At 39.0% G+C, this 14,605-nt stretch overlaps 1 protein-coding gene across 2 annotated transcripts in view; it reads left to right on the forward strand.

Moving 5' to 3' along the window:
* Positions 1-14,605, forward strand: part of PTN (pleiotrophin) — a 101,321-nt gene that overhangs the window by 48,879 nt on the left and 37,837 nt on the right. The gene's annotated exons all lie outside the window — the stretch shown is intronic.

Genomic DNA, 14,605 nt, shown 5'->3' on the forward strand with positions numbered 1-14,605 from the left:
GAATATTTGGAAAAGCATCAAAATGCCCCCATTCCACAGATGACCTCTCTTAAAAATTTGGGGTGTATATATATATATGTGTGTGTGTGTGTGTGTGTGTGTGTGAGTGTGTGGATGTGTGTTTTTTTTTTTTTTTTTTACAAAATAAGATTGTAGTGTACAAAGGGAATCAACAACTTCTTGTGTGAATAAATATATATCATCTTTTCAGTGGAAAAATATAGATCTCACTTTTTTTTTTCCAGATTTTTTTTTATTTGACAGAGAGAGCACAAGAAGGCAAAGCAGCAGGCAGAGGGAGAGGGAGAAGCAGGCTCCCCGCTCAGCAGAGAGCCCGATGCAGGGCTCGATCCCAGAACCCTGGGATCATGACCTGAGCCGAAGGCAGATGCTTAGCTGACTGAGCCACCCAGGAGCCCCATAGATCTCACTTAAGCAGGAACATAGAATTTCATTTTGCAGACACCGTTTATGAATCCCATATTGGCTATTGAAAACTTTTTGTTATCCTACAGCTTTAATCCTTTTGAAGTACAGTTCAAACTTTTACAAAATCAATTTGAGTGTTTCTAAGACAGCAAAAAAAAATTTTATAAACAGAGATGTTTTTCTATATAAAAATAAATGTCTAAAAAATGTTTTTTAATATCCCACATTGTGTGAAGGGTAGGAAAGTTGATGTGGGAAGAAAAGCAATTATTCCAAAAATAAAATTATCTAGTTAATTCTTCTATTTCTTGAAATAGAGGAGGAAAGGAGGAACATAACTCCTTCGTTTTGCCAAAATGTTTTAGTCAGCCTTGAGAATAAAATGTGGTTATGAGAGAAATTAGAAGACCTTGATTGTCACCTACTGCCTACTGCAATGCACCACCGAATTCTTGTGGTTTGCCTTGAGTTAGTCACCTGCCCTTTCTACATGCTCTTTTCTTGAGGAATAATAATAATAGTAATTGTTTGTCTGTTCCCCTGAGATATAATAAGGCTCAAATGATACAGTGAATGCAAAAGTACATTGAACACCCCAAAGCATTATTTCCATATTACTGTTATTATAAGTCCACGGGGTTAGATGACCAGAGGAATTTGATGCACCTGCCATTTATTTATACACCAATGACGTTTTCTTGGAATTGTGTTTGTAGAAAATCGGTTACACTGCTTGCAGATAAGGCAAGCGAAGTTTCAGACTGACCAGAAGTGCTCATCACTCTTCTAATCACAAGTTAACACTCTTGCTTCATAGACGTGTGTAGCTCTTTGTTTTGTTTTCTGTTGCCAGGTGACAAATGACTATAAACCTTGTGGTTTATTAGTTCACACTTCTGGAGGTCAGCTTGGGCAATGATGTGGTTGGGTTTTCCCATCAGGGTCTTAAGGCTGAAATCAAGGTATCAGTCGGGCTGTGTTTATTGGGGAGGTTTGAGGAAAGAATCTGCTTCCAGACTCATTCGGATGATTAGCTATCTTCAGTTCCTTGCAGGTGTAGGACTGAGGTCCCCCTTTCCTGGGACCTCAGCCCCAGGCCACTGTCAGCTCCTAGAAGCCATCCACCTTCTGGCCACGTGACCCTCAAAGCCAGCAGGAGCATGTCCCTTGTGCCAAATACCTCACATTTCCCTTGTCACTGACCACAAGGCCCTAATTTAATGGCCTCCTATGATTAGTAGGTCAGGCTCACCCAGATGGTCTCCTTGTATTATGGTCGACTGGTTTGGGACCTGAATGCATCTGTGAGGTCCCTTTGAACAGCACTTACATTAGTGTTTGCTCGAATAACTAGGAGACAGTGTGTGTACCCAGGAGCTGGGAATCCGGGGGACATCTTAGTATTCTGCCTCTCCAAATCCAAGGTTCTTCTCCTCCAGTGAGTCAAAGGGCTACTCTTGTTCTCTGAATAAAGAGACTCCACCGCACACACACACAACTCCGCCCCACCCAGTGCAAGAGTCATGAGTAGGTCTGTGTTCTAAAGAGTTGGGAGATGATATTTGATTACTGAGGTTCTAACTTCATGATAATCTCCTCTTAGCAGGCCCAAGGGAACAGGCTTAGAAATCAGATACACAGGGGCACCTGGGTGGCTCAGTGGGTTAAGCAACTGACTCTTGATTTCAGCTCAGGTCATGATCTCAGGGTCGTGAGGTGGAGCCCGTGTTGGGCTCTGCGCTGGGCATGGAACCTGCTTCTGATTCTCTCTGTCCCTCCCCCGACCTCTCTCCCTCCTTTTTAAAAAAAAAAAAAGGAAAAGAAATCAGATACACCAAGTTCAAACATAGCCACACCTGCATGAGTTGGGCCACATACGTAATCTGTTTAAGTCTGTTGTCTTTCTTCCTGTAAATTGATGAATGCTACCTGTTTGACAAGGGTGTTCTCACTAAGAAATAAGAATGCGTGTGTAACAAGCTGAGTATGGCACCTGAATTTAAGTGCAAAATGAATACTAATTCAGTGTTACTTCAGTGGGGAGAAAAACAAAGAAGATGCAGATTTAGGTTGTTTTTTTTCTCTCAGATTTTTAAAATTAAATCCACCCTCCAGCAGAAGGGCTGATTCTGCCTTTTTAGTGCTTTTACCGAAAGTGCTATCCCATAACAGTGTCATTTTTAATGAATATATTATTTATATTTTTAGCTTTCTTGAAGAACAGTAGGTCCAAACTTGGCAAACTCCAAATGAAGATTTTGTTTTCCCCAAATAAATGTTTCTTTCCACCTCTGTGCCGATGAATATATACACAACACTAAATTAAAAAGTGAAAAAAATTGGCTCTCAATAGCATTAATATATTTGATAATAAATGCATGTGCTATTTTCATCAGCAGCCCCTAGAATGTGACTGAATATCCTTTGAAGTATAAACAATAATCACAAATCACATTTTACATGTGAGTAAGAAGGGAATTGAGGGAAAAACTAGACCCACGCATAGCTCCCATCATCCCAGGAAATATTGGCCAGGAAGATGGGGCTATAAGGGTGCCTGGGTTGCTCAGTGGGTTAAGCCTCTGCCTTAACAGCTCAGGTCATGATCTCAGGGTCCTGGGATCGAGCACTGCATGGGGCTCTCTGCTCAGCTGGGAGCCTGCATCCCCCTCTCCCTCTGCCTACCTCTCTGCCTACTTGTGACCTATCTTTCTGTGAAATAAATAAATAAAACCTTTAAAAAATATATATAGGGCTATAAAACCAAGTCATAACTTTGTTGCTTTACCAAATTCCTGGAAGCTAATACATCCAAACACATAGTTTAGTCATCTGAGCAAATTGTTCTCCTATTAGAACGATAGATGGCTTACCTGGGTGAAGAGTTTGCTTCTTAAACAATAGTTCACTTACCGAGACTCTCTCATTCCTGGTCAATTTCTTGCCTTGAAAGATTGAACTTCAACCACTTGAGATCAGACCCCAAAGCCCCACAGATAGCCTCCAAAACCCACTTTCCCTGAGACACGGAGACACAGTCAAGGTTACATTCTTCCTTACTCTTGTGGATTTAGTGAAGTTAGCTTTGCTGAGTCAATAGAGTTTTTTGGTTGGACTTCCGGGGGAGTCCACAGTTGATGTTAACTACCATATCCACCATTTCTAATTCAGAAAATTTTTATTAATAAAAAGAAGTCATCTAATAGATCTCCCTGGCTTCCCAGTGGACTGTGCTGTAAACATTTTGAGCAGCACATATGTGCTGCATAAGGTTATAATTCTGGGGCACACCTTGTCATGTCGAGCAAAGGAACTGCACTTTAATTTTCATGAAAATCTTCAAATTTTAGTGCAGATTCTTTAAGGATGAAGGTGACATTTAATTTTATGTCCACCAGGTCTTGTCTATATGAACACTAAATAAATTCTCATTGATGAATAAGTAGCTGAAGGATTCATTTTTTAAAAGACTTTGCCAGAGTGAGAGATGGCACTAGCAGTGGTAGCAGCAGGCAGAGAGGGAGAAGCAGGGTCCTCACAGAGCAGGGAGCCCTATGAGGGACTCGATCCCAGGACCCTGAGACCATGAATTGAGCCGAAGGCAGATGCTTAATTGACTGAGCCACCCAGGCACCCCTGAAGGATTTAAGGCAACTCTTCTTTCTAAAATTCCCTGAAAAAACATGCACAATTCATTTGTACTTAGATGGTATCCTGAAGGACCCTAAGTAGAAAAGAACTCCACGTCATCCCCAAAAGAGTTGACAAGCTTTACATACACACAGTAATCAAGTTTGGCAATTCCTCAGCTACTTTTTACCAGCACTCCGGAAGCAGTAGTTATTTAAAAGAAGTACTAGGAGCAGAGCTAACAGTGGATTCATACACAGATTGTCCACATGGAATGCCAGAGAAGAGAAAGAAAAACTTTACCAGCAAAGCAGCAGATCATCTGCCATTTGGGGAACAGGCTTCATTTAGTCCATGTGCTTTATCATAAATATAACCCCAGAGTGAGAGTTCAGTCTATGAAATGGGTCAGCTAATGATTTCCCATCATAAAACATGAATGACATTCATCATATAATAGAATAATTAATTAGGATTCCAATCAAGCTAGCTTCTTCTCTGGCCTTGCTGTTAAATAGCTGTGTGGTTTGGGGTAAGTTACGCAATCTATAAAATCTTCAATTTCATAGTCTATTAACTGCAGATTAACAATGCTTGACATTGTTTATTTCACAGTGATTTTTGTGAAATTGAACAAGATAGAATCACATCGTTTTGGGGTTGAAAAGTAGTTAATGGTTATTTAGTCTAATTAGAGCTTTAAATGGAAAAGTGCTTTAAAGACAAATATCTAGTACCATATGAGGTTATTTTAAACTATTCCTCCAATTACTTATGTTTGTTTCCCCAAGAGGGTTGCTTTAGCCCTACTCGTGCGTCGCCCAGCCTGGGATCTGGAATTTAGCAGACGGCCACATCATGAATGCAGCCAGTCTCCGTGAATGATTACATGAAAAACAAAATCTTGACCTTTGAGGAGTAGACCAGCCTCCCTTTCTCCTGATTCACTTTCTTTTGTGTTAATTTGGCTTGCATATCCATCAACTGGATATAACGTCCTCATTCTACCACTCTGAACTGTTAGAATAATTGAGGTGAAAACAGAAATTGCCGGAAGATAAGAACGGAAGTTGCTAAGGAGGTTTTCTAGAAGTGTCATGAAACTGACACTCTCAGGAGCTCAGGCGAGGCAAGTCACCACAAATAGTGGAGTCTGGAGTATTTTTAGAGAACTGAGGGTTTATGCCTTATGTGCTCAATTTTTTCAACTAATTAACATTGTAGGTATAATCTTGTAAAGCTACTTTGTGCATACTTTCCTATGTTGCTAATCACACAATGCCTTATAAACATTAAGTGTACCTTGATGATCTCTGCCATCTTACAGATATCCGTACTGTGATGTCTGTGGGTACTCTAATTAAGGAAAACTGAGTGTTCTTGGGGGTTATTTGACTCTACTCTAAATGACCCATATGTGCATATGAATTTTTAAAAATAAATTTTCCATATTTTCCTTTATTTTTATGCTGATACCAGGATACTTGATGATGGCCTTTTTTTCTTTCTTTCTAATTTACCATAGGCCTGAAAACCAATTAGCCAAGCCTGCAGAATTACGTGTAAAATTCAAAAGATAGTCATTAATCCCCTAAGGGAGGCCAACCTTAATATTGTTTCATTAGGTTTAGCTAGTCAATCTTTCAAATTTTATTCATTCATTCAGTAAATATTTGCCAAGTATTTAGGTAAGCGTGGGAGTAAAAAGACATATAGGACAGAGTGTTTTAGAAACACGAAGTTCCTGGATCTAGATGCCAAAAAAAACAAGACATCATTGTATGGTTTTTAAGGAAATAAATATGATCTAGGTTAGCAACTACTCAAAATCTAGGTAAAATTTTGCAGCTACAAGGTAGTAATCTCTAATCCATTTGAGCATTACTCCTTGCTGTCATAATCACAGTTAGACATATTATAATCAGAGTTAATTTTATATCCTGGTGTTTTTATGTTTGAGTTACCAAGAATTCAACCTCATTCCTCTCTGAGAATAATTAAATGAAATTGACAGTGAAAAGATTCCAGCTCCATATACGGAAGAACTTGTTAATAATTGGAGCCTCTCGGGTCGCCTGGATGGCTCAGTTGGTTGGGCGACTACCTTCGGCTCGGGTCGTGATCCTGGAGTCCTGGGATCGAGTCCCACATCAGACTCCCAGCAGGGAGTCTGCTTCTCCTGCTGACCTCTCTCCTCTAGTGCTCTCTCTCTCTCTCTCAAATAAATAAATAAAATCCTTAAAATTTTTTTAAAATAATAATTGGAGCCTCTCAAAAATGGAATGTACTGATTTTTCCATATACTTACCATTTGTATAAATTTTGTGGTCCAGTAAAGCCTTCCTGGTATCCTATGAACCACTTTGATTGCTCCAGTTGTTGAATTTCAAGTTGATACTGTAGTCCATTGAAAATACAATTTCGATTTTTGTCACAAAACCATTTTGTATTTGCTCAGATTTGAAGTAGCCTGCACATTTAACCAGGATTCCTTTGATATTTTTATTTCACTTATTCGTACATGGTTTACAAAACAAGTTTAAAGAGAGGATCTTCTGTGGATTTCTTTAGGTGCCTCTCCAGTTGACTTTTCCAGAGTGGTAGTTACCTAAATTTTAAGTGTACCTACCTCATAACATTACTGTCTAATTCAAATTTCCTGGTCTTACTCAGAGGTGTGTTCTCAGAATATGTGTCAAATATTGCCTGAAACCCAGATAAGAATTACTTGCAGGTAAATGATTTTCTAAAGCAGAAAGGAAACTGGTTGTGAGATCACTGTTATTAGCCACTTTCTCACATAACTGAATAAGACTTATTTGGCAGGACTGAACCATTTTGATGACTCAGTTCCTCTTTTATAAATTGCAATGGTCGTTTTATCCCTTAGGCTAATTATTTATAGGAAGCGCGGGGGTTTCAATGAGTAGGGCATTTGATGCTTCCAAAGAAAGGAAGGAAGAAATTAACCCGCTTTTTTTGGTGGGAAAACTGTGCAAGGCACACTTTGGGGGAATCTCTGAAGGGGTAGGAAGCAGTGGATTCTCACACACCCTTATGAGATCTGATGCTCGTGTCTGGATTCATTTCAACATTACGTACAGAGAATCACCAGGTGCTAGGTGAATGAGTAGGACTGCGTATGAGAGAGAAGGATGGTGGAAAGAGGGTCAAATGATCATGAAAGTAAAAAAAGAAAGTGGGCTTTTAGAGGACTAAGTGCGCGAGCAGAATCACAATCCCCAATTTTAGTGTTTTTAATTTCCAATAAGTCCCATTTCTTTCAGCTTATTTGGTAGCTGCCTTTTCACTATCGATAAAAATATGGGGAACAGCGCAAAGACTGAACCAGACAGAATGAACGGGAACGGGGTATCCCGACCAAACTACAAGGTCATTTGATGTTTTAAAGGAACCTGATGTAATGTTCTGGTTTTAGAAGATGTCACTAGGTCCCTAATGAAGTGAGTTTGCCAGCCTTCTAACAAGATTTTCGCTTTCCCAAAGCAACACTCTGCATAATCAATTAAGCCTTTCCTTGATTTCTTTTCTTGTGGGTTTTTTTTTTCCTTTCTTCTTTATTTTTTTAGTCAATGAACTCAGCCCCAAATGAAAGCTGGAGTTGTATGAACTGAATTGGCTGGAACTCGTAGCTGAAAGGCGTGCAAATCAAAGCTGGCAAGTTTCGGCTCTTCCGTTCTTGAAGGAGAGGCTAACTTCAATCCAAATGGCTTCCTGGGCAATTCTTTGATTATCCTAGGGCTTTGTTCCTGGTATGGAACCAGACATTAATAACCCAGCTCTTGTAAGCTAACCCAAGAAAATAGACACCACCTCTTTACCTGGCGGTGTCTTCCTGGTCGTGTGGACACTTTCGGTAGTGTGGGAACTGTGGATGAAGGGATTTCACTTGACTCATGGGGTTAGGCGGAAGAAGGGTTGTCTTCGTCTTCTTGATACTTCTGGTTCCGTCCTAGCCTAGCACAGGGCCTAATCTACAGACAGGAGAAAGTCTAATTGGTCTAGGTTCTGACCCCATTTCTCAGACTTTGTGATCTAGGCAAGTTATCTCAACTTTCCCACTTCTATTTTTCTCACCTCCATAATTGGAATAATATCGACTGCCTTCTAAAGTTTTGAAGATAAAGGTTAGATAAAGCTCTTGGCACAGGGCAAAGCCTTTAATCCATGGTGACTATTATCTTTCCCTACATTTATTTCTCTCAGCCTTTTTCTTTATTTTTATTTTTAACACATCCTTAAAACCTACCTTATACTTCCTGGAAGAAGCTGGACTATAAAGAAAGAGAGAGAAGGAAGGAAGGAAAGAAAGAGTGAGCATATATTCAATTTTTAAAAATATTTTATTTTTTTATTTGAGAGAGAGACAGAGATAGCAAGAGAGAGCACAAGCAGGGAGGAGAGAGAGAAAGGTTCCCCGTTGAGCAGAGAGCTGGACACGGGCCTCGACCCCAGGATCACATGATCATGACCTGAGCCAAAGGCAGTCGCTTAACCGACAGAGCCACCTAGGCACCCCAATATTCAGTTTTTTATTTCAGAAGAAATGATGGTTCCGAGGAACGGTCTGCTAAACTTCCATGTACGTTGGAGTTCACCTGGGGATCGTGACCTTGTTAAAAGGTGATTCTGGTTCCGAAGTTCTGGGGCGGGGCTTGGGAATCGGCATGAAGGGTTTCAGAGGAGAGGTATGGAAGTCATCTTCAGAATTATAACAACACGCAGTGTCCAGTGCTAGGACTCCTTGCATCACAACCGAAAGCAGTGAGATGGTCTCTTATTTCTCTTATTCTTTTACGAGTAAAAGCGTCCTCTCTCTAATCAAATTTACCTGACAGGGTCTCCTCGGATTCTATTTCTAGCAAGAGCCATTGTCTTCACCCTCCTTCTGAGTCACACCGGCTCCTTGAGCAGCTCCTTTTGGTCCCTTGACTCTAGGACAGTCTTTTCCATTATATTGTGTGGGTTCTCAAAGCCTTTCATTATGTCCCACTGAATATTTATTAGGCTCTTCTAACATAATAACTTGGCAAAGTCACACAGGATATTCACCAGCCCAGAAACCGTCTCCAAACTAATGTTATCTTAATTTAATGATTGTTTCTGTGATAGCTGTTTGCTTTTTTTTAACTCCACAATTATACTGAAATGTGTCTCTGTGAGATTGCTAGTGACCTCTATTGCTGATTCCACCTATCTGTAGACTTTGACTTTCCTCACCATTTTTCACTTCTTGAACTTCTCTTTGCTTGGTTCCCATGATTCAACTCCCTTTGCTAACTCCTGTGACTCTTACCTTTCTGCTGCTAGCCGTACTTACAGAAAAACTAGAATTGTTTTCTCGTTTTGCATACCTCTTCAGTTCTTACTTTGTGTCTTATCCTCTGGTGTCTTTGGGCAGCCCTAAGGCTTCCCGCTCACTCAAGGAGCCAGTGTTGACGCTACTGTAATTTTTTTTAAGATTTTATTTATTTATTTGATAGAAATCAATCACAAGTAGGCAGAGAGGCAGGCAGAGGGAGAGGAGGAGGCAGGCTCCCCACTGAGCAGAGAGCCTGATGTGGGGCTCAATCCCAGGACCAAGACCACAACCCAAGCTGAGGGCAAAGGCTTTAATCCACTGAGCCACCCAGGCACCCCTCCACTGTAATTTTGATCAGCAGACCAGCCAGTGCTTTTTTTCCAGATCAATTACTCCTATCAATTTCAATTCAGACATCCTCCTGGTGCTTCAAAGTCAACATGTCCAAACAGGTCTTTCCTAGCTCTTCTTAACCTTAGTCGCTCAATGTCTTTATGCCTTAGTGACTGATCTGAAAAGTCAAGATAGTAAAAGAAACTAAAAGTCATGTTTGCTGAGAATTCAATCACATTTAATCCATGTCAGAGGCTTAGACTACTGTCCTTAGAACAGGTCATGGTATGTGTTCCTTATGAAGTGGTCTATGAGCCCCTATTCTCTGCGCTGGCCCTTGTCCCTGGATTGACGATCAGAACTGGGAAGATGGCTGAGATTTCTCCATCCTTAGGAGATTCAGTTAATTTGACAAATCCAATCAATTTTAGCTCTTTGTTACCTTCCCTTTTTCCCTTCACTCCTTTTCCAATGCCACAGTTGTCTTTGTCATGCCCCAACTGGACTACATCCGATGGCCTTCTCTCAGCCTCCCTGACTCCAGTCCTATGTCCTCCAGTCACTCTGCCGACTCCTCTCGGGGTGCCCTCTCAGAAACATGCCGACGATCGTGCTCCCGCTGGGCTCCGGGCTCCTGAGGGTCCATGTGTCCTAAGTTAAAACATCACTGCCGTTCTCATGGGACCCTTACACACAAGGAAGAAACACCCAGAAACGTAGCTTCTCTCCATTCCTTTTCTATTTCCTAACTTTTCTCTCTGACATTCTAGCAGTCTTTAACTAAGAGTTGACTCCTGGAATATATCACACTTACTCACGTCTGCACACTTAACTCAGATCTGCACACTTACTCAGCCTGTGCCTGAGTGTTCTTCCTCCCCTCCCCTCATCGGATTGGGACTAAACTCAAAATTACCGTCCTCTGGAAGTTTCTTAAAATCTCTAAACATACTTAGGTAACTGTTTTATGCCCATTAAAAAAAATGATTACAGCAGTTTTTAAACTTTAGTGCATCAGTTTTACACATAGAAATAGTGTTGGATTTGATTCAGTTCTTTTATGGGTTTCTGTTGAAATGATCCTAGGATTTCCCTCCATACTTCTGATCTCCTATTAATACAGTGAAATACATGAGCATTCGGTTGTTAAAACAACCTTGCGTTGTGGAATAAATACCACTGGTGATGATTTATTAGCTTTTTAAGTATTTGATATATGGATTTGATTTACTAATATTAAAAAATATATTTTTATGTTTACGTTCCTCAGTAATATTGGTCTACAATTTCCTTAATGTCCTTGTCAGGTTTTGGTATCAAGTAAAATTCATCTATACCGAATTTTTTTTCTAATTATTTCAGTTAATCAGGGAGATTTTAAAACCCCAGATTATGATTCTGGATTGGTCTATTTCCTTCTTTAGTTCTGAATAATTGAGTAATTCATGTTTGAAATTTGGTATTATGTCTTATAGATTAATATTTTCTAATTATAAAATGTCCCTCTAATTTTGTTAATTGTCCATTTCTTCAAGTCTGTATTGAATAGTGTATTGAAAGACACTAGCCTTTTTATGACTGCTGATTTGGTGGAATATCTTTTCTTATCTTTTTACTTTTAGCCTTTTAAAAAATAATCCTTAAAATGTGTCTCTGGTAAATAGCATACAGTTTAGTATTGCTCGTTTATCTAGTTTGACAATCTCTTTTTGGTTAATATTTTTAGTGTATTTGTATTTAATGCAGTTATTTGTGTAGGTTTAAATATACTACCTTGCTATTTCTTTTTATCTCATGTGTTCTTTATTCCTTTGTTTCTCTTTTCCTGATTGTTTTGGGTTACTCAAATATGTGTCTTTGACAAATAACTTTCTATTTAAAATGAACATTATTGAGGTGCCTGCGTGGCTTAGTCATTAAGTGTCTGCCTTCAGCTCAGGTCGTGATCCCAGGGTCCCGGGATTGAGTCCCACATCAGGCTCCCTGCTCAGCGGGAAGTTTGCTTCTCCCTCTCCCACTCCCACTGTTTGTGTTCCCTCTCTCACTATCTCTCTCTCTGTAAAATAAATTAAAAAAAAAACAACATTATATCACTTTATGTAAAATGCAGAAGTTCTTAAGAGTATAATTGCATTTTCTTCATTTTTCATTTGATTGTTGTCGTACATTTTTCTTTTACATATGCTATAAACCCTACAATTTACAATATATATTTATCATGTCATACGCACACACATACACACGCACACATACATATATATGGCTATAATTACATATTACATATATTTTAACTTCTATGATACATACATAGCCACAGACCATTCCCTTCAGTCTGAACAACTGCATTTAGGATTCAGTATAAAGAAAACTTGCCTGCGTCTGATTCTGTCACCTTTATTCCTGAGAATGTATTATTTGCCCTCAGTTTTTAAATACATGAATTACAGTTTGGGATTTTTTTTCTTCTGTCAGATGTTCTTCCCCTGTCTTTCACTTCCTTTGTTTAAATCAGAAAAAGTCACCCTTCTTCAGTCTACATCATGCACCTCTCTCCATAGTTGCTTGAAAAGTGTTTTATTTGTTTCTTTAAATTTTGTTTTCAATAGATTGAATATGAAGTGTCTTTGTGAGGAATATTTATTTTTACCATGCTTGGGGTTTGCTGAGCTTCTTGGTTCTGTGGGTTGATGTTTTAATCAAACTATAGAAGTTTTCAGTGATTCTTTCTTTCTTTTTTTTTTTTTTTTAATATTTATTTATTTATTTATTTGACAGAGAGAAAGAGATTACAAGTAGGCAGAGAGGCAGAGAGAGAGAGAGGAAGGGAAGCAGGCCCCCTGCTGAGCAGAGAGCCCGATGTGGGACTCGATCCCAGGACCCTGAGATCATGACCTGAGCTGAAGGCAGCGGCTTAACCCACTGAGCCACCCAGGCACCCCTCAGTGATTATTTCTTCAAGTACTTGTGGTGCCACATTCTTCCTCTTCTCTACTTCTGGGGCTCCCTGGAGCATGGTAGACTGCTCAACACTGCCTCCCAGGACAGGATACTGAAGCACTATTTGTTTTTGTTTTTGTTTTAATACCTCAAGTTTTGAATTCTGATCATTTCTATTGATCTATTTTCAAGTTCAGTGAATCTCTCTTCTGCTGCATCTAATCTTTTGTTAACCCATCCAACAAATATTGCATATGTATTTTTCAGTTCTCTCATGTCCATTTGATCCTTTTTTAGTTTCCATTTTTCTGCTAAGATTCTTCATTGTTTGTTGTGTTTCCACCTTCTTACGGAACCAGTGACAATATTCATCATATCTACCGTACTCTTTCAGTTAATTCCAACATTTATGTCATCTTCGAATCAATTTTTTCTTTCTTTTTTTTTTAAGATTTACTTATTTATTTGAGAGAGAGTGGGGGAGAAAGAATGAGCAGAGGGAGGGGCAGACAGAGAGGGAGAGGGAAAGAATCCCAAGTGAACTCCCCACTGAGCATGGAGCCTGGGGCTGATCTCATAACCCTGAGAGAATGACCTGAACTGAAATCAAGAGATGGACACTTAAGCAACTGAGCCACCCAGGTGCCCCTTGGAATCTATTTCTGTTGACCACAGTTTCTCTTGATTATGCCCTGGTTCACAATTCTTTGGCATGTGCGGTTTTAAAGCTTTATTGAATTTGACTATATACCACAAACTGCACATTTAATCTATTCATTTGATGACTTCTGATTTATGTATATACTTCCAAAATTATCACAACAATCAAGATAATTAATATGTCCATCACTTCCAAAAATTCCCTGATCCCTTTTTGTAATCTTTCTCTCATGGTCCTCATAATGCCCCCAGATTCTAAGTAATGATCTGTTTTTGTCACTATATAAATTTGTGTTTTCTAGAATTTTATGAAAATAGAATTGTGCAGTTCACATTATTTTTTAATAACGTCCTTTACCCAGCACAATTTTGAAATTCATACATTTTGCATGTATCAATTATTTTTTGTTTGTTTATGTTTAGTAGGAATATGAGAATACCACAGTTTGTTTACCAGTTTTCTTGTTGATGGACATTTGGGTTGTTTCCAGTTTGGCTATTATAAATAGAGTATGCTCCTATGAATATTTGTGTATAAGTCTTTGTGTAGTCCTAAGTTTTCATGTCTCTTGGGAAAATGCCCAATTAGTAGAGTCGTTGGTTTGTATGGTAGGTATATGTTTGGATTCTTAAGAAACTGCCAAAATGATTTCCAAAATACTTGTAATCAGAAGATTATGAGAGTTAAATTACTCAACATTTTCCAGCCCTTGCTATGGTCAGTCTTTAAGTCACTTGAGTATGTAGGAATATCACATTGAGGGTTTCCCAGTAATGTTGAACATCTTTCATGTGCTTATTTTTCCATTTGTATATCCTTCTTTGAAAAGTGTTCAATTCTCTTGCCCACACTTTATTGGATTTTCATATTGCTATTGAGTTAGAAATGTTCTTTATATATTCTAGATAAACAGCCTTTGATAGATATATTGCAAATGCATAGTTATATAATTGCTACTTGGATATTGATCTGATATCCTACAACATTACTGAACTCACTTATCAGTCCTGGTAGCGATAAGAGGAATTGTGAATTGTGAACTGAATTGTGAATAGAGTCCTGCTCCTTACAGACTCTTGGGTAATTCTAGGTTCTTGAGTGGAGAAACCAGGTACAGCCTTTGAGATACAATTCAGACTTACTAGGTAAATATTTTCCTAATTTCTTTGCAATCAAAAATAATAATAATCAGTTCCTTTTCTGGTACAGATTTAAGAGTCTATGACAAATCAACAAATTTAGGTCCCTCTTCAAAAGTCTCACTTCCCAGGTGGGGCACTTTCATTGGGTCT

Source organism: Mustela nivalis (assembly GCF_964662115.1).
Source record: "Mustela nivalis genome assembly, chromosome: 12".
Lineage (NCBI taxonomy): Eukaryota > Metazoa > Chordata > Mammalia > Carnivora > Mustelidae > Mustela > Mustela nivalis.